At 33.6% G+C, this 27,212-nt stretch overlaps 1 pseudogene; it reads right to left on the minus strand.

Annotated features, from left to right (window-relative positions):
- Window positions 1-5,021: 5,021 nt before the first annotated feature.
- LOC145720818 (thymosin beta-10 pseudogene) lies at window positions 5,022-5,474 on the minus strand (annotated as a pseudogene).
- Window positions 5,475-27,212: the final 21,738 nt, after the last annotated feature.

Raw genomic sequence — 27,212 nt, forward strand, 5'->3', positions numbered from 1 at the left:
TATAGTATTTTGTTTAAAGAATAATGCAAGAAATATATAGTTGCTTTGAAATATACTACCAAATCATAGATTTGAGAATCTATAAGGTGATTAAAAGATTATGCAATTAGGAGGAAGGAGGGAAGATGGCAGAAGAGTAGGGGACCCACATTTTATCTGGTCCCTAGAATTCAGCTAGATACCTATCAAATCATTCTGAACACCTGTGAATTCAACCTGAGCTCTAAGAATTGCTGCAATTCTACAAATAGAAAGTGACCACTTTTTATAAGCTGTGTAAAAAGCCTTCAGGGAACAAAAGCCACACAGAGCAACCTGAAGCAGCTTACACTGAGCCTGGCCCCCTGGCAAGGGGTGGTGCAACTCTGCCCAGGCAAAGACACCTGAGAATCAGTGCAACAGGCCCCTCCCCAAGAAGACCAGCAGGAACATCAGGTGAATACCAAGTTTATGGATCAGACAGAACTGAAAAACTACACTAGGGGAGAATAGTGTAAAGAATTTGAGGGGTTTTTTCTGAGTCTTTAGTCTTTCAGTTAAAATTTTTTTCTCTTTTTATTCCTTGTCAACTAGTTTCTTATTTTACCACCTCTTTGTTTTTTGTTTTGTTTTTTAAAGACTTTATTTATTTGAGAAGGAGAGAGAGAGAGCAAGAGCACAAGATCAGGGGGAGGGAAAAGCAGACACCCACTGAGCAGGCAGCCCAACGCAGGCTCAATCCCAGGACATTGGGATCGTGAACTGAGCCAAAGGCAGATGCTTAACTGACTGAGCCACTGAGGTATCCCTCAACTCTTTGTTTTTAAGCCTTTTTTTAAATTTTCATTTTTACATTTATATTTTATAGTCTTCATTTTTGGCTCCCTTTCATTGTATTCAATTTTATTTTTGTATGTATATAAGTTTTTCTTTCTTTACAATTTTCAGATTTAGTGTCTTCTAACAAACAGACCAAAATACACCCAGGACCACGTGGATCACACTGTTTTGTCCACCTGTGAGATTATATTCTCTTTTATCCTTTTATTGTTGTTGTTGTTGTTGTTTCTGACCTCTTCAGATTTATCTAGTGTGTATTTTGCTGGGGTTGTGGTCGATATTTTTGATTTTGTTCTCTCATTCATCTATTCTTCCGTGGACAAAATGACTAGAAGGAGAAATTCACAACAACAAAAAAGAAACAGAGGTAATATTCTCTGCCAGAGATCTAATCAATATGGATATAAGTAAAATGTCAGATGTAGAATTCAGAATAATGATTATAAAGTTACTAGCTGGGCTTGAAAAAAGCATAAAAGACACTAGAGAATCCCTTAGTGCAGAAATAAAATCTAATCAGGCTGAAATTAAAAATGTTTTAACTGAGATGCAATCTAAATTGAATGCTGTAACAGCTAGGGTAAATGAGGCAGAAGAGAGAATAAGTGACATAGAAGACAAGTTGATGGAAAGGAAGGAAGCTGAGGAAAAGAGAGAAAAACAACTAATGGACCATGAGGGGAGGCTTAGAGAAATCAGTGATAATGATAAAGTGAAACAATATTAGAATTATTGGGGTCCTAGAAGAAGAAGAAAGAGAGGGACAGAAGGTATATTTGAGCAAATTTTAGCTGAGAACTTCCATAATCTGGGGAAGGAAACAGGCATTCAAGTCCAGGATACACAGAGAACCCCCCTCAAAATCAATAAAAATAGATAAACACCCCAACATATAATAGTGAAGCTTGAAAATTTCAGAGATAAAGAGAAAATTCTGAAAGCAGGGCAAGGCAAGAGCTCCTTAACCTCAAGGGTAGAAACATTAGGCTGGCAACAGAAGTGTCAGGCCAGAAAGGGCTGGCATGATATATTCAGGGTACTAAATGAAAAAAAAATGCAGCCAAGAATACTTTATCCAGCAAGGCTTTCATTCAGAAAGTAAGGAGAGATAAAGAGCTCCTAGGACAAACAGAAACTAAAAGAATTTATGATCACTAAACCAGTCCTGAAAGAAATATTAAAGGGGACCCTGTAAGCAAAGAGAGAGCCCAAAAGTAACATAAGCCAGAAAGAAACAGAGACGATCCACATAAACAGGGACTTTATAGATAATACATGGCAATAAATTCATATCTTTCAATAGTTACTCTGAATGTAAATGGGCTAAATGTTCCAATCAAAAGACACAGGGTATTAGATTGTATTAAAAAGCAAGACCAATCCATATGCTGTCTGCAAGAGACTCATTTAAAACCAAAGACAGATTGCAAGTGAGGGGGAGAAACATTTATCGTGCTAATGGACCTCAAAAGAAAACTGGGGTACCAATCCTCATATCAGACAAATTAGTTTTTAAACCAAAGACTGTAGTAAGGATGTGGAGGGTCACTATATCATACTTAAAAGGTCTATCCAACAAGATGATCTATCAATTATAAATATTTATGCCCCTAACTTGGGAGCAGCCAATTATATCAACCAATTAATAACCAAATTAAGGAAACACATTGATAATAATACAATAATAGTAAGGGACTTCAACACCCCACTCACAGCAATGGACAGATCATCTAAGCAGAAGATCAACAAGAAACAAGGGCTTTGAATAACACACTGGACCAGGACTTCACAGATATATACAGAGCATTCCATCCTAAAGCAACAGAATACACATTCTTCTCGAGTGCACATGGAACATTCTCCAGAATAAATCACATACTGGGTCACAAATCAGATCTCAACTGGTACCAAAAGACAGGGATCATTCCCTGTGTATTTTCAGAACACAATGTTTTGAAACTTCAACTCAATCACAAGGGGAAATTTGGAAGGAACTCAAATATTTGGAGGATAAAGAGCATCCTACTAACGAATGAATGGGTCATCCAGAAATTAAAGAATTTTAAAAAATCATGGAAACAAATTAAAATGAAAACACAACTGTTCAAAACCCTTGGGATGCAGCAAAGGTGGTACTAAGAGGGAAGTACATAGAAATAGAAACCTTTCTCAAGAAACTAGAAAAGTCTCAAATACAAAAGCTAACCTTACACTTAAAGGAGCTGGAGAAAGAACAGCAAATAAAGCCTAAACTGAGCAGGAGAAGAGAAATAATAAAGATAAGAGCAGAAACCAATGAAACAGAAACCAAAAGAACAGCAGAACAGATCAGTGAAACAAAAAGCTCGTTCTTTGAAAGAATTAGTAAGATTGATAGACCCCTAGCCAGACTTATCAAAAAGGAAAGAGAAAGGACCCAAATTAATAAAATCTTGAATGAAAGAGGAGAGATCACGACCAACACCATGAAAATACAAACAATTATAAGAACATATTATGAGCAACTATATACCAACAAATAGGCTATCTGGAAGAAATGGATGCATTTCTGGAAACTTATAAACTACCAAAACTGAAATAGGAAGAAATAGAAAACCTGAACAGACCCATAACCAGCAAGGAAATTGAAGCAGTCATCAAAAATCTCCCAACAAATGAGTACAGGGTTGGATGGCTTCCCAGGGGAATTCTGCCAAACATTTAAAGAGGAAATCATACCTATTATTCTGAAGCTGTTTCAAAAAATAGAAATGGAAGGAAAACTTCCAAACCCTTCCTATGAAGCCAGGATTACCTTGATCCCAAAACCCAGACAAGGACCCCACCAAAAAGGAGAATTGTAGACGAATATCCCTGATGAACATGGATGCCAAAATTCTCACCAAGATACTAACCAATAGAATCTAAGTGTACATTAAAATGATTATTCACCATGACCAAATGGGATTTATTCCTGTGCTGCAAGGTTTGTTCAACATTCACAAATCAATCAATGTGATCACATCACAATCACAGTAATAAAAGAAAGGACAAGAACCATATGATCCTCTCAATAGATGCAGAAAAAACATTTGACAAAATACAGCATCCTTTCTTGATTAAAACTCTCCACATTGTAGGGCTAGAGGGACCATACCTCAATATCATAAAAGCCATCTACAGAGAGCCCACAGCAAATATCATTCTCAAGTTTTTCCCCTAAGGTCAAGAACATGACAGGGATGTCCACTGTTACCAGTCTTGTTCAGTATAGTATTAGAAGTTCTAGCCTCAGCAATCAGACAACAAAAAGAAATAAAAGGCATTCAAATTGGCAAAGAAGAAGTCAAACTCTCACTCTTTTCAAATGACATGATACTTTATGTGGAAAACCCAAAAGATTCCACCCCAAAATTGCTAGAACTCATACAGGAATTCAGCAACATGGCAGGTTATAAAATCAATGCACAGAAATCATTTGCATTTCTGTACACTAACAATGAGACAGAAGAAAGAGAAATTAAAGAATCACTCCCATTTACTATTGCCCCCCAAACCATAAGATACCTAGGAATAAACCTAAGCAAAGAGGTAAAGGATCTATACTCTAAAAATTACAGAACACTTGTGAAAGAAATTGAGGAAGACACAAAGAAATGGAAAAACGCTCCATGCTCATGGGTTGGAAGAATAAATATTGTTAAAAGTCTATGCTACTCAGAGCAATCTACACATTCAATGCAATTCCTATCAAAATACCATCAACATTTTTCACAGAGCTGGAACTAATAATCCTAAAATTTGTATGGAACCAGAAAAGACTCTGAATAGCCAGAGGAATGTTGGAAAAGAAAACCAAAGCTGGTGGCATCACAATGACAGACTTCAAGCTTTATTACAAAGCTGTAATCATCAAGACATTATGGTACTGGCAGAAAAACAGACACATAGATCAATGGAACAGAATAGAGAACCAGAAATGGACCCTTAATCCTATGGTCAGCTAATCTTTGACAAAGCAGGAAAGAATATCTAATGGAAAAAAAGTCTCTTCAACAAATGGCGTTGGGAAAATTGTACAACCAAATGTGATTTTGTTTTGTTTTGTTTTTGCCATGATGTGTGTTTTATTTTCATTAATCATACAGATAATTTGCTATAATATCCCAGGGCAAACCAGAGAATTTGGCAGTCCAACTGTGTGGGGGGGGAGCTGAGAGACCTGCAGGCTGGTGGCATCAGCACGGAATGCCTGGGTTCACAGTGCAGCTTGTTGCTTGTGTCCATCTTGCAGGTGGCTCTTCTTTGTCCACATCACGACCGGAGTGTCAAAGATGACAGGGTGGTTCTTAGGTATCCTCTAGGTTCTTAGGAAATTTCACTCTGCTTCTCCTGCTCAACGGTCTCTTTGGTTGGCAGGGTGTTCTTCTCCTGTGTCTCCATTTTCTTCAGCTTGGCCTTATTGAAGCTGGCGACTCCCCCCATGTCTGGCTTGCCTGCCATTTTCTTAAAATGATACGTGAAGTATCCAAGATCTATAAAAACTTACCTAACTCAACACCCAAAAATCAAACAATCCAGCCAAGAAATGGGCAGAAGACATGAACGGACATTTCTCCAAAGAAGTCATACAAATGGCCAACAGACATGAAAAAATGCTCTACATAACTTTGCAGCAGGGAAATACAAATCAAAAACACAATGAGATACCACCTCACAGCAGTCAGAATGGCTAAAATTTACTAGACAGGAAAAAACAAATGTTGGCGAGGATGTGGAGAAAGGGGAACCCTCTTACACTGTTAGTGGGAATGAAAGCTGGTACAGCCATTATGAAAAACAGTATGGAGTTTCCTCAAGAAGTTAAAAATAGAGCTATACTATGACCCAGCAATTGTACTACTAGGTATTTACCCCCAAAGTACAAATCTAATGATCCAAAAGGGCACATGCACCCCAATGTTTATAGCAGCAATGTCCACAATAGCCAAACTATGGAAAAACCCGAGATGTCCATCAACAGATGAATGGATAAAGAAGAGTGGTGTTTGTGTGTGTGTGTATATATATATATATATGGAATGGAGTATTACTCAGTCATCAGAAAGGATGAATACTTATTTACATCGACGAGGATGGAACTAGAGGGTATTATGCTGAGTGAAATAAGTCAATGAGAGAAAGACAATTATCATTTGGTTTCACTCATATGTGGAATATAAGAAACAGCACAAAGGATCATAGGGGAAGGGAGGGAAAAGGGTATAACCTAGAAATATCCACAGAGAAGACATGCAAAGGTCAAGGTACATGGGAAGGGGCACAGAGCTTCCACGCTGTCTCCAGCATGCCACTTTCCCCAAATCTCCATGTGTTCACCAAATAGAAATCTCTTTGAACCCTGTCCTTTTGGGGTTTTATGGAGGCTTTATCACAAAGGGATTATTGATTAAGTCATTGGCCATTGGTGATTGAACTCAATCTGAAGCCCTTATCCTCTCCCTGGAGACTGAGAAATGGAATTGAAAATTCTAACCCGTAATCACATGGTTGGCTCCACTGGCAGCCAGCCAGTCACCACCCTTAGGGTTTCCCAGACTTACCTCATTAGAATAATAAAAGGGTGGCTCAATTGGTTAAGCCTCTGATTCTTGGTTTCAGCTCAGGTCATGATCTCACAGTTAGGAGATTGAGCCCCGCATCGGGTTCTACACTGAGCACAGATTCTGCTTGAGATTCTCTCTCTCCCTCTCCCTCCGTCCCTCTCCCTCCCACCTCTCTCTCTCTAAAATAAATAAATAAATCTTTAAAAAAGAATTATAAAAGATACTTTTATCACTCTCCACACTTAGGAAATTCCAAGGGATTTTAGAGCTGTGAGCCAGGTATTGCATAGGAAGGCCAAATAGATATCATCTGAATGACCAAATATATATTTTTCTTATAAATCACAATATCAAACTTACAATATTGTTGTTTGTGGTATATGAAACTATAATTAATTGAGGACTACTCAGCTAAGATTGACTTTCTTTGGGTGAAACTATAATCTCAGTAAACATTTAGTTTTTCTCCTTTATACCGTCTTTGTATGTTTATGCTGAAAATCTTATTTCAGAGAATTGAGGCTTAAAATGGAGCTTATGAATCGTCCCATTCCTTTTGTTTATAATTTGATTTTAATTAAATATAATGCTTTGGAACAAGAACTTCATAAACAGATGTTTACCTTATCTTAATGAAGTGATGGTTTTGTATAAATTTAATATTTCTGAAAGGATTCAGCTAAAAGACATTAGTATAGAAGTCTTCTATTTTTCTGAAGAGTGGTCACTCTACAGTAATAAACCTTACCACATTTCCTACCAATGCCCTTTGTGTGAACTCATTTTTAGAGGATGATAGACCTTCACCTTTCCTGTGGGATTGCTAATACTATCAAGAAGAACAAAGAACTTTTACCCTCTAATCTCCTGGGACTACTGCTCTCTCCTTGTTTCATCAGAAGTGAGGACTTGTCAGTAGGCACATTTAATCATAGGCCATATCAAGAATATCTTCTGGGTCCAAAATGAACCTAAAATCTCACTCTAAGCTTTTACATAGGTTACTGGACTTTACTAGTTGCTAAAGAGTTGTACCATTGCTTCTTATTGTGGGAGTATTGAGCCATAATACAATATAGTTTTAAAATAGATTATTATAGAAGAAAAGGCTGCTTTTCGGGGCACCTGGGTGGCTCAGTCGTTAAGCGTCTGCCTTCGGCTCAGGTCATGATCCCAGGGTCCTGGGATTGAGCCCCGCATCGGGCTCCCTGCTCAGCGGGAGGCCTGCTTCTCCCTCTCCCACTCCTCCTGCTTGTGTTCCCTCTCTCACTGTGTCTCTCTCTGTCAAATAAATAAATAAAATCTTTAAAAAAAAAAAAAAAGAAAAGGCTACTTTTTCAAAACTGAATATAAAAATAAATCAATTATCATACATTTTAAAGCCATCTTATATTATTCACTATAGCATAATATTCACATGCACTGTGTCATTTAATTACCATAATAGCCAATGAGGATGATAAAAATATTGAGACTACAGCCAGTTTAAAAGTTGTTTCCAACTTTTTGAAGAAAGGGAATGATCCAAGATTTAAAGCCAGTTCAGTTAAACTGGACAACCATTAACTTTCTACTCTGTAGCATGGCCTTCTTAGTTCATAGATTTGGTAATAAATCTGAAAGTAATTCAGAAAGTGAATTAACACAACTAATTGAACACATTACTTTAAAATTTTAATTTTGGTATGTTCAAGAGTAATCATAAATAAGGAGTCTAATTGTTTCAGCATGATTTTTTTTGTCACCTTGGATTTACCTTAATAAAAATAGTGTGCCCTGTGGTTAATTTCGGTACAAAATACTCCTCAGACTATACCTAGTTGTACAGTTTTTTAAAGTCATTTAAAAGGATTCAAAGAGAGAAACTAGAATACAATTCCACATACACACACAAAAATCAAGAATGGCTAATAAAAACAAATAAAATAAATTTTAAGGTAAAAAATCCAAGAAAACAAAAAATGAGATTGTTATACTAGAAAAATAAATAATAAAATATAAAAATAAATATTTATGGAATTTATGATTTGAAATAAATTAGCTGAGAATGTACATGTGTCAAATTTTTCTCTGTTTTGTATTTAGCATTTTGTATACATGGATTATGTGTTCATTGTAAAATTCATGACCTGATTTCCCCCTTGTTACAACTATTTTAAATAAAAACTGAGCAAAAACATTCTAAGTTCTATTGCATATCTTGATATTAGCACCACGCTCTAACCAACTGAGCTAACCGGCCAACCGCCAGCATATCTTGATATTAACACATTTTGATTTCTTGATTTATTTTTATTTTCTTTTAACCTGTTATGCAACAAATTGTTCATCTAGTTGTTTTTACTCTTAAATTATTATTCAAATATCTTCTATAAGATTGTTTATGAAATCTGCAGATTTTCTTTTCCTCCAGTTCATTGTGTGTATATGGGTGTATGTGTAATTTTTATAAACACCTTCCTCCTGGTTTGTTTAATTTTATTTTTTTATTTTTATGACTTATTTAAATTCTTTAGTTTGTTAAAATGATTTAAGTGCTTAACTCATTTAAGTCCCCAAATCAAGACTCTGCAGAGCTAAGTGTAAGCCAGTCCATGATGAATACATGGTCTTATAATTCTTTGTTTCCATTTACTTTCGCCCATATTCTTTTTTTAAAATATTTTATTCATTTATTTGAGACAGAGAAAGATCATGAGCAGGTGGGAAGGGTAGAGGGAGAAGCATACTCTGTGCTAAGCAGGGAACCCAATGCAGGACTCCATCCCGGGACCCTGGGATCATGACCTGAGCCAAAGGCGGACACTTAACCAACTGAGCCACACAGATGCCTTTTTGCCCACATTCTTCAAGATTTCTTTGCATGTCTTTGCATGTCTACATAATTCTGCCTGAATTCTTTGATGTTTTTATCCTCCCTTTTTGTTTTTTTTCAATATTCCCTTACTCTTCTTATACCTTTCTTTCCTTTACAGTGCTGGATGATTTTTCAACTTATGCTGTGGTTTTTTTCTTCTATTGTATATTGTAACTAACATCTAAATTCAAAAATGCAATAGTCACTTATTAGATCCTTTGCTTTCATGCAAAACTTTTGGCAACATTTTTACCAAAAGTACGGTCATTTTTTAAGATGGTAGTAGTTATTTAAGTCAATTTGCTTCTAGTTAATTTCCTTCTTTATTTTACATCTTTTTTTTAACTCCCATATTTTTTCACTGCCAATCATTATTTATATTCCAAAGAGGAGCCAGGAGAATGCTATAAAATATGCAGATGATTTCCAGGAATGAAAGTATGTTTCTGGGTCTCTCTGTCTTTGTCTTCATCCCTCCATCTATCTCTGTCTCTGTGTCTCTCTCTCTATATATCTGTATCTGTATCTATATCTAATCTACATCTATATCTAACTATATCCAGATGTGTGTGTGTGTGTATTTAGCCTTTACTTGCTGGTAATAACAAATACCAGCAAGAGAGTTTACCATTCAGTTATCCCTTTGCCCTGTCAAATGGAAAATCCTCCAATTTTTTCTTCCACCATCTCCTCCCTGCTATTTCATGGGTCAGATCCACTCACTCTGATCTCTCTCTGTTCAAGTAATGGATGTTTCATTTTGTTTTTTGAGGTGTGCACCTACTTTGGAAAATTCCCTACTCACTCAACATTTCATTATTTTTATTTTTATTTATTTTTTTTAAAGATTTTATTTATTTATTTGATAGAGAGAGAGATAGTGAGAGAGGGAACACAAGCAGGGGGAGTGGGATTGGGAGAATCAGGCTTCCTGCAGAGCAAGGAGCCCAATGTGGGGCTTGATCCCAGGACCCTGGGACCATGATCTGAGCTGAAGGCAGATGCTTAATGACTCAGCCACCCAGGCACCCCAACATTTCATTATTTTTAAAGTGTAAGATATCCACTCTGCATCATCTCATATTCTGTAATACATTTTTTTTTCATTGAACTTGGAATTTTTCTTCCTACTCTTACATTTAGCATGAGAGCTTGCCCTATTTTCCATTAAGATGGAATTGGGATTTCATGTTCACCTCAGTTTCTCTGGATTCAAAGAAAAGGAGATAATGCTATCTTAATGCCATTATTTTAAACACAGAATTTTTTTCTGGGTATTGTACATAGCAAAACAGCTCTCTCACTCCAATTTATTGAAAATCCTCAACACAAGGGTTTGTTAAAACAAAAAAAAAAAAAGAAAAGAAAAAAGATGAGAATTTTTATAAAACTTAAGTGCACCTTAGAATCTCAATTCTACACTATTTCTTTCCATATTTAAATATTCAAAATATATTGAACCTCTTCATATAAAAAGTACTCTGTGACATAAAAAAATGAGTAAGATACATTTCAATTCCTTAAGTTGCTCACAATTTACTTATAGAGAACATATATACATCTAATCACAATACACGTCAGATGGTCTAAAATCATAACTGATTAAGATATAATGTGATTTGATAAAATAAAAAGATGACTGTTGAAAGGATCATATTTCTTTTCTGAGTTATGGAATTATGACAGCACACCATAAATATTCTTTTCAAGTTATCCTCATTAGGTCTTAAAATCTTTCACTTTAGATTTACAGTGGTCTGGAAAGACTGCTATTGTATCACTGTGAATACTGTAAATTACTCATCAATCAGCATTTTTTATGTTAAACTGAAGTTGTGATATTGTCTGAAATATGGCAATAATTAATCCCTTACAAGTCACAGGTGTTTCCCTATAACCTTTCAGTGTCATTCTGTTTATGTCTCAGTCCCATATTAATAAACCAGTATGTCATATCTGTGCTTTATGCAGGTAAAGGACCATGATCAATATTTGTTGACATTTTTGGCTTGTCACATAATCACTAAATTATATTAATTTTAATGACTAAAAATTTAATACTTCATTTTGTGTTAATTTTTTTCAGTATCTCTCAACCCTGCTCTCTTTTAGGATCCCCATGAGCAAATGTCTAAGTGTGAATTTTGTTTATAGACTTACTCTTTCATATACTTATATTACTGCCAAAATATATTAAACAGTTTTCTCTGAGGACATATTATATTACATACACAAATGTTGATATTTTCTCTGTTCAGCTGGTAAACATTTCTTTTTCTCAGATAGCTTCATATTTCTAGTTAAAGTTCCATTTGTTTCCCCAGGCAGCATAGAAGATATAGTTTATGCTCTCTCAATTGCCCATCACCCATATCAAGAAATCACATACTTAATTTTCAAGATATTTTATACCTTGGAATATACTTTTATGTTAAGTAATACAAATGACTCTGTAAGTACATTATTCTAGAAAACAAAGACATAAATTTAAGAAATCTTAATACCAAAATTGAGGTGACTATAGAGAGCAATAAATTTTATTTTAATAAATGCAGTTGCCATAGTTGAATAATTCAGGACTCCCAACACACATTTTCTCTTGATTAGTAACAATATAAAAAACTATTGAGCATTTCCTATACGCTGTAATTAATACTCAGGAAAAATCAGAGAACACGTTAGAAATGTTCTTTGTCTTATTAAAGTGGGAAAAACAGACACTAAAGAAAATATTACATACAATTAATCATATATTTGCAACTGTGCAAAGAAGAAGTGTCTTTTAAGCTGAAACCAGAAGGATGACTGGGATTGAATGAGCAAAGATTTGGAGATAGGAGGGAGTAAGCATTCTAGACATACAACATATGGGGAGGTTGAGAACTGGCTGAGAACATTAAAATCAAAGACCAAAAGAAACCTAAAAAGAGTGAATCATAGAATAAAGAAGATTCTCAGAGAGTTTAGATAACTGTGGCCATATCATGTAACACATATGGTCATGATTTTGGACTCTACCTGAAGGATTTTAAGTTGGGGAGGGTAAAATCCCAATATTGCTTTTAGTTACTGTGTGGATCATAAATTAATAGGTTGTTTAGCTATAGTGTGGGCAAGCAGATGGACACTAGGAAGTAAAATTCTTTTTTCTTTTCTTTTTTGTTTTTGTTTTTTAGGAAGAAAATTTCTAAAAGCTGGTGGATGAGTATAAATTTAGAAAGATGGAAATTTTGAGATAAATTCCCTAGTTTCTGGCATTGTCAACTTGAAGGAACTGCTTTTTACTGAATTGAAGAACACCAGAAAAATTTTTTTTTTTCATTTTACATAAAAGGTGTTGGATCTTTTTTATAGCATTGCTATTTTGAGGAACAAATGAAGTTTCAAGCAGAGATTTATAAAATAAAAATATTTATTGATTAGCCATTGAATGTTGGACTTGGAGATACAGAAAACATACAAAATAGTTCTCACGGAGGTTATAGTAAAGTGAGGGGAACAAACAATAATAGAACTAAGAGTAGTAGGATATATGTGCTAAAAGGAAAAATTAGATAAGTGATTCAAAGGAATAAAGGCTGAAGTAATAGCTGTTTTAGAGAAGGCAGGTCAGAGAAGGCCTCTGAGCAGGCAGCTCAGTGACAAGTTGTGAGTGTGTGTAGGGGAGATGAGCATTCCAGGGATCAAAGCAAATGCCTTGAAATGATGAGTTTGTGGATGGAAATAGCTGACTTCACAATAAAGTTGATTTGAGAATTATTGGTTTACATCTGACAAGTTCAGTCTTGGGATTAAATGACATGTTTCGAGCTTTAAGCCTGAAAACTGAATTCTGATACATTTTCCTATTTAATGTCATAATTAGTCTCAAAAAATGTTTAAGTTCTTCAAGATTAATATAGTCACTGCTTCATTTAAGGTTCTGCAAGAAGGCAACTATGAGATACTTTGGAAAAAAAAGAAGAGTTTTTTAGAAAATTATGGGCTAGGATATTAAAGCACACTCTTTCCAAGTCAAGCCATGTAAGTTTGGTGTTAATTGATTTTTATTTATTTATTTATTTATTTTGCCACAATAGGAAGTGGTTTCCTGAGACTGTAATGTTTTGGCTTAAGACATGGATTTAGTTGAGATTCTGAACAATTTTCAGGCATTAAGTTGGTGCTTCTGGCCTCTGGCAAGGTGGAGGGGGCCATGCTTATATATCCAAAAGGTTCAGTTAGTTTTGGACTTCAAAGTTCTTGAGCACATTCACCAGATACTATCAAAGTCTTATAGCCTCTATCCAGACATTATCTATGGTGGGAGAGGCTTCCTATGCTGCCAATTCAACTTTAGCTGAAGTCTGGTTTTCATATAGTTAGATTCTTTCTCTATCTTCATCACAGTGTGAATGTCTTATTGGTGCTGTAATTACTGTATCCTTTATAATCAGTGCTTGTGTTTATTTTCTAGCAATATCTGCTCTGAAACCCTAAGAAATCTAAGTCTCCTTCAATACTACCATAAAATAGTTTTCTTTGATTTTCTAGTTCTCTCATTAAATAACCCCTAAAAGTAGGTCATGATTCTACTACTATTCTGTTCCAGTGATCTACTGGTCTATTCTTTCACAACTATTTCTGCACACATGCTACACTATCTCTGCAGTTTTATATTTAGTCTCAAAGTTGGGTAATGTCAGTCCCCCAACTTTGTTCTTCTTCAATTGGTGTTGACTATTCTGAGTCTTTTGCCTCTCCACATAAACTTTAGAATAAGTTTGTATAGGAAAGTTGGTTGACTTCTGTATATTTTGTATGTTAACCTTATATCCTTCAACTTTGCTATAACTGCTTATTAGTTATAGGAAAATTTTGTTGATTCTTTTGGATGTTCTACAGAGAAAATCAGGTCATTTTAAACAAAGACCATTTTATTTCTTCTATCTCTATTATCATACTTTTGTTTTCTTGTCTTATTGCATTAGCTAGTACTTCTATGCAATGCTGAAAAGGAGTGGTGAGAGGGGAAGTTTTTGCCTTGTTCCAGATCTTAGTGGAAAAGCTTCTATTTTCCTACACATTAATTTTTAAAGCCTAGAAATCTGTAATTGCTCTTCTGGGTAAACTATAAATCATTGTTTTTCTGTTTCTAAACTTCAAACCACATAATTTATTTCAAAGAATAAAAGAATCCACAATTTATGTTGAAATATTTTTTTCTATATTGACTATTTAAATCAGATTATCATTAAAACTTTTATTAATTTTAATTTAAACATGCACTAATATTAAGAAAGTTGAATTAAACTAAGGCACAATTTCATCTGTATAATAATCACTTAATAAAAGTGTACAGGCCCTATGAGGAAATGGAACTGAAAGATATATATTGAGAAATTAATGTTTACTATTTAAAGATCTTTATTTATTAAAAAAATGTCTGTGAATTAGCATCTCAAATGTGACTCTGACTTATCATTCTTTCTCTATATCAAAGAGCTTTTGGTATTTAAACAAGCTTTTTATCTTTTCTTAATATATTTAGCATAAGTTTGGTCTTAGAAAGACGTAAAACTTGGAAATTAATTATTTTAATTTTCTCCATAATGAGACACAAGCAAAAGATAGTTAAGAGATTAAAAAATTCCTATAGATCTTTAACACACATACATACATTGTGGTACATACAAAATTGTTGCTTTTTAAATTAAAAAATGAGAAGCTTTTTAGAAGTTGATATTTTAACAAAAAAGGAAAAATGTTAAAGAGCAAAGAACCTGAGGCTATTACTCTATATCTCAGGACACATTTTTAAAAGTATGAGTCAGTTATATCCACTACCAAATAAGAAATGAGTTTCAGTTGAAAGTAATCCTGGAAAGAAAAATAAAACTATGTATCAGGCTGATTACAATGGATGGAGTGGCATAACTTCAAGTGCTAAGAAATCAAGTTCTATAAAATTAAATAAACTAAAGTTCAAAGGTTTAGCTTCAAATCCCTATATTTGAGGCTATGGAAATTGGATAAAATTTTACAAGAGCAGATTTTTTTTTCTTTTTCTTTTCTTTTCTTTTTTCTTTCTTTTTTTTTTTTAGAGTGGTTTTCAGAATTTCAATCTTTTATTAGGGAAACTCAACATTTTTTGCTAGTTTACATCAATGTATGTACCCTGCTATATAAATCAGTATAACAAAACTGAAAGAAAGTAGCATTCCATTTAGGTTTTTATTTTATTTTATTTTTTTATTATGTTATGTTAGTCGCCATACAGTACATCATTACTTTTTGATGTAGTGTTCCATGATTCATTGTTTGCGCATAACACCCAGTGCTCCATGCAATACATGCCCTAAATAAGTCAGTTTATGAATCTGAGAACATCATTCTTTAAAAATAACAACAAAGTATATTAATAAAGATTCACGAATATATTGCTATTAAATTGTAACTTGATGTGATATTTAATGCCTGCAATTATGTATTTCATAATAAAGTAATGAACAATTTCCTAGAAATGAATTAATATAAGGATTAATGTGAGCCTTAATATAGATTTGGCCTAGTGGTCTATGAAACTAAAGCCTTTGAATATGGGGAATATATTTTTTCTTTAGTTTTATTATTTTTTTCTTATTTTTAATGATTTAAACATATGAGACACTGGATATATATTTGTTAAGCAAATTATTGAATCAACAAATGTTTTAGTTATTTAGTAGTATATAATAGTAAAGGTCCAGAAATGCTAATATCAGTTCATGATAGAATTTTCACTATTTAGAAAGAGATAGTCAACTGAGTTTATACATATAAAGGACTTGCAGTGGTTTTTCTAAGATTGTATTACATGCATTACTTATTGTTAAGATATTTTTTCTCTTTGGGATAATGTTTAATGAAACTTATTTTTCCTACTTTTTGTTTTATTTCACTATACTAGAGTATTATTTCCATACAGCATGTATTTGGGAAATATTTTTTTAAGTTAATGAAAAGCTAATAATTATGCTGAGCAGTAAAGGAGATGCAACAAAGAGATGGCCACTGGATGATCTTACAAACCTTCAGTGACAATGATTAGAGCAATTTCAATGTAGTTCCAGGGATAGATACTTAGAAAGAGTGGCTCTAAAAGTGGAGCTGAACATGAGAGGACAGAAATAACAAATAACAGCGCCAACAAATTTTTCTCTGAACTGATAGCACCCAAGAATAATGTATCACTCATATGTCTAAATCCGGGAATATGCTGTGTGTTTTCTGCATACTACATCTTTTCAAAAATATATTTGAAAACCATTAATTCAATATGTTATGTTTTGTATAATACCTAATTATTTTTAGTTTATTATGACTGTGTAATGATAGTCCTAATTATACTTATAATATGGAATATTTATTTCTCTTTTTGTTAATAGAGTTGGGAAATTTAATAAATGAATTGCTTACTTCTTTTTCTGTTTATGTTTTAAAAAGCTTATTCCTGGGGCGCCTGGGTGGCTCCATCGTTAAGTGTCTGCCTTTGCCTCAGGTCATGATCCCAGGGTCCTGGGATCGAGCCGCGGATCGGAGTCCCTGCTGGGCAGGAAGCATGCTTCTCCCTCTCCCACTCCCCCTGCTTTTGTTCCCTCTCTTGCTGTGTCTCTCTCTGTCAAATAAATAAATAAAAATCTTAAAAAAAAAAAAAAAAGCTTATTCCTGGCAAGGCATGTCGTACATATCTAGATCTTTAGATTTATTTGTTTATCATTATATTCATCTTCTTATACCTATTAACTTGTATTTTTATTATGTTACACAGTTTTGTCTATTGTTAAGTGCATTATCCATAAAGAGTATTTATATATAAGTTCTCTACATGTATGCCTTTTTAATATCCTATGTACTTATTTTCTCTTATTAACTTTACTGTCTCCATATTTTGGCTTTATTGTTCTGCACATTTTTAGTATCATTCATTTAGATTAAAAAAGGAAAAACTAAAATTAAGGCTATGCCTTCTTTCAGAATGCATCTGGTGATGTATTCCAATAATTATTTTATGCAACATGACAGATCATTCAATCCATGATAATAAGACTTATGTAGTGTTTTCTCCAGTGGCTTGGTTATTTTAAAATCATTAATGATTTGTTATTAGTTCTTTTGCATTAAAATCAGGAAATATGTATTGTAATATATCCATTCAGTATATTGAGATTTCCATTATAGAAGTATACATAATTTTTTCACATGTTCTATACACGTGGCAGAAGACAGATAGATAGGGATAAAGATATCTTATATTTTACAATGTTCAACATAAAATAAATATTTGAAAACCATGATTTTATAATCCTGAACTCCAGAGGCTTTTTATTTTACCAACAAATATGATATTATAAAGCAATCAGATAAAACTATTATCTAGTGTCCATAGAAAAGATTATTAGCTCTGTAAGTAAACTATACTGATGCTTTCCAATAATATTCTTATTTTATGAAGACATGTAGTGCACTCATATACTCACTATAATCTCAGAGAATATGCTGAATTTAAATGGAAATAGTTAATTTTTTCTCAGAATATATACTATTCAGGTATGTTATATTACATTTGTGTTTTCAAGGTCACAATAACATGAACTTTAAATACACACAAGAACATGAGCAAGATAGTAAAAAAAAAAATTTTTGTTTACTTTTTATTGACTTAATAGTGAAGGACATCCAAGTGATAACTATTGAATATTTTTCCAATTACCAAAAGCCATTCTTTAACACCTTTTCTCCTGCCAAAATAATTCAGTAATCAACAATGTGCCTTGAGTACAAAATTAACAAGGATCCAACACACCGATTGGTATTATGTGCATTCACAATACATAATTCTGTTAACATTTATCTCAAGGATATTTTATGCAATATTGATTTTTTCCCTTGTTGAATCATATTATTAATGTTCATCAAAATAAAGAGACTGTGTATTGTAGCTGATAAGAAGACTGGTTGAATAAATATAAGATGACAAATTTATTTCATGTCATTTATCAGAGAGGTCTCAAAACTTACATTCAACTGTCTTAAAAGACAGCTGATGGGTCAAGAATGGTGAGAACTGAGACTTGACTATTGGTTTAAGAGTAGTGATGCCACTGATGACCTAACTAAGCAGTATCAATGCAGTGACAGGGCCAGCCTCATTTGCAGTGGTTGAAAATAGAATAATAAGAGAAAAATAGAAGACATCAGCTTTGGTGGCATCTATAAGAAGGTTTGTGGTTTGCAAAGACCTAAGAGCAGTGCAGAGAATGGTAAGGATTGGTTGTGGGGTGGTTTGTGGTTGTTGTGATTTTAATTTTAAGATATATATACAGTGGAATAGTATTTGGCCTTACAAAAAAGAAAAAGAAGGAAATTTTGCCATTTGTGACAACGTGGATGAAGCTGAAGGACATTATGTTAAGTGAAATGAGCCAAACACAGGAAGAAAAACACTGCATGATGTCAATTATACATGGAATCTGAAAAAGCCAAACTCATATAACCAGAGAATATAATAGTGGTTGCCAGGTACTGTGGAGTGGGGAAAATGGGGAGATGTTGGTGAAAAAGTACAAATATTCAGTTTTAAGTTAAATTAAGTTCTGGGGTCTAATGTACAGCATGGTGATTATAGTTAAAATACTGCATTGTGTACTTGAAATTTGCTAGGAGAGTAGATCTTAAGTATTCTTACCATACACACACAAAATAACTATGTGAGGTAATGTGTTAATTATCCTGATTGTGGTAATATTTTCACAATGTATATGTATATAAATCATGTTCTATACCTTAACAAATCATGTTGTACAGCCTAAATATATACAATTTTTACTTGTTAATCATTCCTCAAGGAAAACTAGGAAAAAATTTAAAAGTAGACAACTTTTTATTAAATAATAGTGAGAAGTGCCAGTAAAGTGAATAATACGATGTTGGGGGAGACAAACTGGAGAATTGTCAACATGAATTCTTGGAATTGCATAAAGGAGATGCAGTTTTTATGTACACATGATGGTAAATATTCTTCCAGAAATACAGTTAATTTGGAGAAATGTAGTAACAGGAGAGAAGTCATTGTGGGCTCAGATGCAGATAGATATGTGTAACGAATGGGGCTAGCAAATGTCTCCGGAGGGTTTCATGCCTATGTAAAATAGGTGGCAAAGTCATTAGTAGTAAAAACTCAGCTGAGATCTAAGGAAAGAAGATGATCCCTTAAAAATATCTAGAGACTGGGATAATAAAGAGAAGTAAGAGAGTAAAGGGGCTGGGGAAATTCCAGTAAAACATTGGGACTCAACTTAAGTTAGTTATTGTGAATTTAAAATTTGTTCATTAGGAGCACCTGGGTGGCTCAGTTGGTTAAATGTCTGACTTTTATTTTGACTCAGGTCATGACCTGAGGGTCACGGGATTGAGCCCCACATTGAACCCCACATGTATTGGCTCAGCACTCAGCAAAGAGTCTGCTTCTCTCCCTCTACCCCTCCCCCTGATCAAACACGCTCTTTCTCTCTCTATCAAATAAATAAATAAGTCTTTAAAAAAAATTTGTTCATTACTATGGCTTTGAATTTTACCCCAGCCATATTTACATATAGCGTTAAGGTGTGTAATAGTCTAAGACTGGATTTTGGTTTACTCAAAATAGTAAAATGAAGTAAAGGGGCCATGAGACTTAAGGTCATATGAAAGTTTCTGATGGTGTTTTAGATTTTAGTGGTTGATATATCAGGATAAGTGAGTTTGAGTCATAGGATACAGTGTTCAGAGATCAGAATAACCAGAATGAAAATTATGAGAGATTGCTAACAGCTAAGATGTAAACATGGGCATGAATAACTGAGATAGTGTAAGAGACAATAACACAGGAGAAAAAAAGTTCAAGGAACTGAGATGCCAAGTAATTGGTAATATTTATGTAGTAATAATATTATTACTACACAGAGAATTATAATAGGAATAGTGTTGAAGAGAATGGGAGTGGATCCAAGTTCACATATTTTATTGTAATATCTATAAAGGGACAAGCTAGTATTTTTTCTATATTGCTTTTTTGGTATTAGTGTACTCCATTCTTGAAATACTGTAGTAAATGTATTATGCTATGACTATATTTTAGTGTACGATTTACTGTTGGGCTGTAGTTCTCTTGTGGTAATGCAGTGAGATAAAATAAGGGAAAAATGGTGATTTCTCCCTTCTTTTTGGACCAGTAGCATCTCTTTTCCTGTGTCCTTAGTAGTGAGACTTCTCTTGGTGTTTTTGGCAACTTCTCAGTTACTGACATCCCAGGAGTATAGATCCTTGACTGGAGCTGTCATACAAAAACTAAACAAATACACACCAATCAAACCACTAAAAGAAACTCTTCCCTCGTTCTCGCTGACAAGAGTCAATCTTTCCATTGCTCTAAACAGAGATGATTTCTCCTGGATGTTTTGCTATCTATGCTTGCTGACCAGTTCCATGACTGGGGCCCATCATTGGGTCAAAGCTGGAGGAAAACAGCAACAAAACCAAAAACCCCCACTGCTGTACAGGACTCTCTTCAAGTTTTGACTTCACATTTTCAATCTGCCTGGACTTATTTATTTTTCAGTCCTCATATAGTTGTTCTTTGTAGTCTGTCCAGTGCTTTCAATTGTAATCTGTGGGAAAATGAGACTCCAGTAGGTTTACCTCATCTTTATTTGCACTAGAATTCTGACATTGCATTATTTAATTGATAAAAATAAACTTGTATCATTCAAAGGAAAAAATATCACAACCAATATTGGAAGGCCAATCTAGGTTTCTAGGAAACAAGTTTGCTGATAAATAAAGAGTTATGCTACCTATGGTTAAAAAACTGAACTGTTTCTCGTATAATTTCAGATTAGATTATGAATATATATTATAATTTCAGGAAATTATCTTAAGCACAAAGAAACAATAGTATAATAAATATAATATTCTCTGACATTTAGACAAAATTCTATTTGGGTTTGTTTTTGTATAACTAATTGTGTGCAAAACTGAATTGTTTTTTTCCCCAAAATATTTCATTAGATAATAAATCCATACTTTCTTTTGCTCATTATAATATTTCAAAATACTAATAATGATAATAAAATAAAGTGGAAATATCCACAATCATTCCCATAAAAAATATTTTACAACGTTGTGAGTAAAATTCTACAACAGCTTCAGAATGAAAGGAAAAATCATACCTTTTGTGAAGTGAAATCTGTTGTTTAGGTGGTGTAACAATATTTATTTGTTTCAGTACCTGATAATGTTGTAATATATTTTTTCCTTGAAATATGGTAGCTATCCAATTTAAGTAAAAACAGCCAACACTGAATATTAATTAGTTTCTATTTAAAACCAGGACAATATGTGTTCAGTGTGTGTGTATGTGTGTGTATGTGTGTGTGTGTGGAAAGGGAATAATTGGATTTTGCAACAAAAATGTCCAAGTGCCCCAGGCCAAAGATAAACAGTACAGTGACAAGAGTTCTGTATCGTTCAATGTCATATTTGCCTTGGCTGCAGCATCTCATTAAAAGTCATATAAATTACTGTCCAGTTTTACTTCAATGGTTGGAAATAAATTACTTGCACATCTCTTGTGGATTAAGTTATCTCTATGCATACACATAAATCATGGCGAAAGAAACCAAGTTACTCCCTAAATGCTCATAGACCCATATTCTTCATTCATAATAATGTGCATTTCAGCTATAGACATTTAATAGTGTAGTATAGTTAATATGCTTCAAAGATGACCCTGTAACACCCAGAATTATTAACTACAACAAATCTGAACAGCAATTCAAGGCTGCCAGCTTCTTGGCAGTATAGTAGATCATTTTAATACAGGTTATACCTGATAAGTCTCAGCTGCTCTCTACTTTTAAAGGCAATTTCCTCTGCCCCCTTTCTTCAGGCCAATAAAAGAAAGAGAAAGTTAGGATAACTTAAGTTTCTCTGGCACTATAGTCTTTAAACCTGTCTTGCTTCATCTTTAGCTACTTAAAATTTCTCCTCTAGTAAAGTTCCAACTTTAAAACCCACAGAGTTAGTTTTGAAAAGGTATTAAAGCAAAGGTTTTTATTTGAAAAGTACCTCAAGCCATGATTTTACAATTGTGTTTCTGGCAGAACTGCCATAATTAAATTTAACATTGCAAGAGGAAAATTTTAAAAACAGACAAAAAACACTTCTGAATATGATGCATCCATTTTAAGTTATATCAGAGGTAGGGAAATTAAATGTCTTTAAACATACTTTCATTTTTTAAAATAGCAAAAATAAAAAGAGGGCTATGGAAGCTCATATTTAGTTTTTTTAGAGTTGCTTAAATTGCAACAAAAATTAAGATAATAAAATAATAAAAATTAAAATAAATTTGATTTAATAGGTTCTAGGCTTCTATAACTAGCAGATGGTTTGTTGAACAGAAGTCTTATATTGTAATCCAAACATATCTTGCCCTAAAATAATTAGATGGTTTTGAAAATCATATGCAATTGGAAGAATTCAGTATATGATGAGCAAAAGGACTGGTATGTTTGCTTAGACTCATGCATACCATAGGTGTCACACAACGGCAAGATTTACTAATTCCCATTAGTACACATTGTTAAATGCTTTATGTTATTATAAATGCTTTATAATATTGGAACGTTATGGACAATATACTATTTATAAATTCATCCCTATCCACCATTTTTAAACATATTTTAACTATAAAAGTTATATTATGCAAATTTCCAAAATGTGACAACCAGTTATACTGGCCATATATGGGAGCATTTAATATAGCTCATATATATACACACATATATATGTGCATATATCTTAACATTAATTTTGTCTCTAATTATACACACCCTATTTTACAGGTTCAGAAATGTGTATTTTCATTTCAAATGTGTATTTCAATTTAGTAATTCTGAAAATTGTCAAGATTTAAATTGATATTGAATGAATTCCAGCCACTACAAAAAAAAAATAATAAGTTGTAAGGAGGATGTAATATTGTTGGGCTGGCAGGAGCAATCTGCCCTCAAGTGTAAATAATAATTATATGTGTTATATAGAGAGACTTTAAAATAATAATAATAATAAATAATAATAATGATAAAGACTAGGAGTGAGTCTTTTTGTTATCACCCTGTACTGGTAATTTTAAACAATGTGACAGGGGCGACTGGGTGGCTCAGTCGTTAAGCGTCTGCCTTCGGCTCAGGTCATGATCCCAGGGTCCTGGGATCGAGCCCCACATTGGGGTCCCTGCTCCGCAGGAAGCCTGCTTCTCCCTCTCCCACTCCCCCTGCTAGTGTTCCTTCTCTGGCCGTGTCTCTCTCTGCCAAATAAATAAATAAAATCTTTTCGGGCGCCTGGGTGGCTCAGTTGGTTAAGCGACTGCCTTCGGCTCAGGTCATGATCCTGGAGTCCCTGGATCGAGTCCCGCATCGGGCTCCCTGCTCGGCAGGGAGGCTGCTTCTGCCTCTGACCCTCCCCCCTCTCATGTGCTCTCTCTCTCTCATTCTCTCTGTCTCAAATAAATAAAAAATAAATAAAATCTTTAAAAAAAAAATCTTTAAAAAAAAATAAATAAACAATGTGGTAAAATATTCCTCTATGACAAGACAGACCATTCCTGCCAAAAAAAGTAAAAACATCTCCTTGAGGTTCCTTTGTGGTTTTTACATAAATTTTATTTTATTTATTTGAGTATAGTTGACACGCAATGTTACAATAGTTTTAGGTGTACACAGTGATTTGACAAATGTGTATATTATGCTATGCTCACCACAATTGTAGCTACCATCTGTCACCATACACCGCTATTACAGTATCACTGACTTTATTCCCTATGCTGTGCCTTTTGTTCCTGTGACTTAGTCATACCATAACCGGAAGCCTGTGTCTCCCACTCCCCTTCATCCATTTCGCCCATCCCACACCCCCTCAAATGAATTTTAAAATAACACTTGTGATAAATCAATGTAAATATGAGTGCGATATTAACCAAATTGGAAGTGCGGATGAAATGCCAATATCCAAAAATGATACTAACAACCATCAAGGCTGTGAAGAGATCACTTTCCTAAGGCCCCACTTCCAAATACCATCACACTGAGGATTAAGTTTCAACATATCCATCTGGGTGGGACACAAACCTTTAGACCATAGCATTGCTTATGTGAAGAAATAGCATTTTCAATCTGAAAATATTATTAAATCATTTAGATGTTTTAGATGTCTTAAATTTTAGATGATTATAAACCTATTATTCATAATTTATAAACTTGCTTTTCTGTATTCAGTAAATTTAACAAAGTCTAGATCAGCTCAAACATATTTTGGCTTCCCTTCATATTCATCTTATGGGGAAATTCTAACAATATTTGAAAAATGAATACAACCTGCAAATATAAAATTTATAAAATATAAAAATCTGAGATTAGCATATTTTGTATTTTTTATGTTAACTCATTTTCTATTCTAAAGTTTTTCCCTGAGAAAATTGGAATTATTCACATAGTTTCCTTTTAAATCAGTGATATCCTTGCTAGGTTAGAAGGTTCCATGAAAAATAGCTGTCATTATGTGGTCTATAAAATATACATCTCACAGATGCTCGCATATTCTTTCCAAAGATGAGAGAAAATGTATCTACTAATAGGCAGGCATGCTGATTTTTCTTTGGTTCTGAAGAGTAATTGGGATGTCTTCTCAGAACACGAAAATGTGAGGGAAATGGTGCCACTTACACAGTAACTAATATAACTCCTGCCAATGGGGGCAGTAAGAATTAGGCAAAGGTGGGGGTGGTGAGGCTTGATAGACAATGGGCTAAGTCATTCATGACGTTATAGAATGTGTTTGGTCTTGGGTTTTAATGGAAGAGCAAAGGGAATTAATTAACTCAGTTAAAACTAGGAAGTGACATGATCATAGTTCTGTAAAAGCACTATGCTCCATGTCAAATTAAATGGACTGGTGCATTAAAAGACGTGGGTACATCTGTTAGGAAGATTTTGTAATGCTCCAAATGGAGGATGAAGATAGAATGAAGGAGAGTGGTACTGGTAGGGATTCTCAATTTCAGGAATGTACAAATCAAAGTAAAATTCCTTTTTAATTTATCTTTTAAATGCACAAATATTACTGACCAATACCTTTTAATTTGGCAACAAGAGAATATTAGAATATATTATTTAGAAGTGCATTACAGATCATAACATATTGCTTTTCCATGATCACTTTGAGTTTTTAAAGAGGATCAAAATTATTTTTTTAAGTTTCATGGTATTATAGTATTTTATTGTTCATTTCCTCTTATGGAATATAGAAAAATAAATCTCATGGTAGAAAGCCCCTGAGGCTATAGTATAGTTACATAGATTAAAGAATCAGGTCAAATTTGTGATAATAAACTTCTCTTCACAAGAAAAAAATTTCTTACTTTTTTCCCCAGCTTTATTAAAGTATAATTGACAAATAAAATTATACAAATTTAAAGTGTACAACCTGATGATTTAATATATGCATGCATTGTGAAATGATCATCACAGTTAATTAATACACCCATCAGAAAAATAAAAAGTTGCAGTGATCTTTATCTTCAGAATTTATAATGGTACCCTGAAACAAATATATCAAAGGAAATTAACAAATCATTTCTCACAGTAAAAAGGTATTATTGACTAGAATAGTCATATCTGCCAGTGAATAGTAAAAAGTACATAATAATTCATACATGTGTGCCATTTGTCGAGGAATGTCAATTCTTTTGAACATTTGATTTATGTTAGTTTTATTTTAAATATGATATTAACTACAAATGTTCAGTAGTCTAGTACAGTATTTCAGTTGCTACTTTTTTTTTGAGATGTCCAAAATGGATTTTCACGGAAAAACCAATGTTAATATTACCATTAAAAAATGTTCCTTCCCTTTCACCTTGTCATGCTGAGAGTATGGAGAAGGTAGAAACAGATCAAAGACCAAGTGACTGTGTTCACTGATTGATTTTTCAGATCTCTAAGGTATAGCACCTTTCTTAAACATATAAATTTCTTTTTCTTCACACCAAAATTCTGGTTTATTTTTCTTTATCATAAAACACAAAAGAACATATATTCCTAATATATTCAAACTCTCCAAACCATTCTGAAAAGTTCTCCCTACAGAATCAGCAGCAGAATTCTTTACTTTTATTTCTATTAATCCAATTTTTAGGATGATAGCTTAACTATCCTATTTTATTTACCTTTAGAGAAAATATCAGAATTAATTTGATAAAATGGAGGATTATTGATGCTTAAAAGAGCATTTATTAAAATTGTGGAATTTGAACAATTTCATATCATTGTCTATCAGCAAAGCATTCATGCTTCTTGAAAATGAAAAAAAAATTTTTTTTTCAAAAGCACCATCAGCATAGCTGTAGGCTTCTAGCACATTTCATTATAATATTATTAATAAAAATAAAACGTATTCATAAAGCATAGTTTATCTGGAATAAATATCAGAGTATGTCTATAGGCTTTCTTTTTTTTGCATGCAATGATTTGTAATTCTGTTGCCTTGTTGGGCATATGTTCTTTTTCATACAATAGAAGTGTGTACTGTATGGGGGAAGACTTATTTATATTAATATTTATTTTCCACATATAGATGTGATAATGTATGACAATTTTACATTAATCCCTTCTCTCTCATTAAAAATACAGGATTTAGGGGCACCTGGGTGGCTCAGTTGGTTAAGCGACTGCCTTCGGCTCAGGTCATGATCCTGGAGTCCCGGGATCAAGTCCCACATCGGGCTCCCCGCTCAGCAGGGAGTCTGCTTCTCCCTCTGACCCTCCCCCTCTCATGCTCTCTGTCTCCCATTCTCTCTCTCAGATAAATAAATAAAACCTTTAAAAAAAAAAAAA

Source organism: Leptonychotes weddellii, chromosome 3, assembly GCF_054177405.1.
Source record: "Leptonychotes weddellii isolate Sample4059 chromosome 3, ASM5417740v2, whole genome shotgun sequence".
Lineage (NCBI taxonomy): Eukaryota > Metazoa > Chordata > Mammalia > Carnivora > Phocidae > Leptonychotes > Leptonychotes weddellii.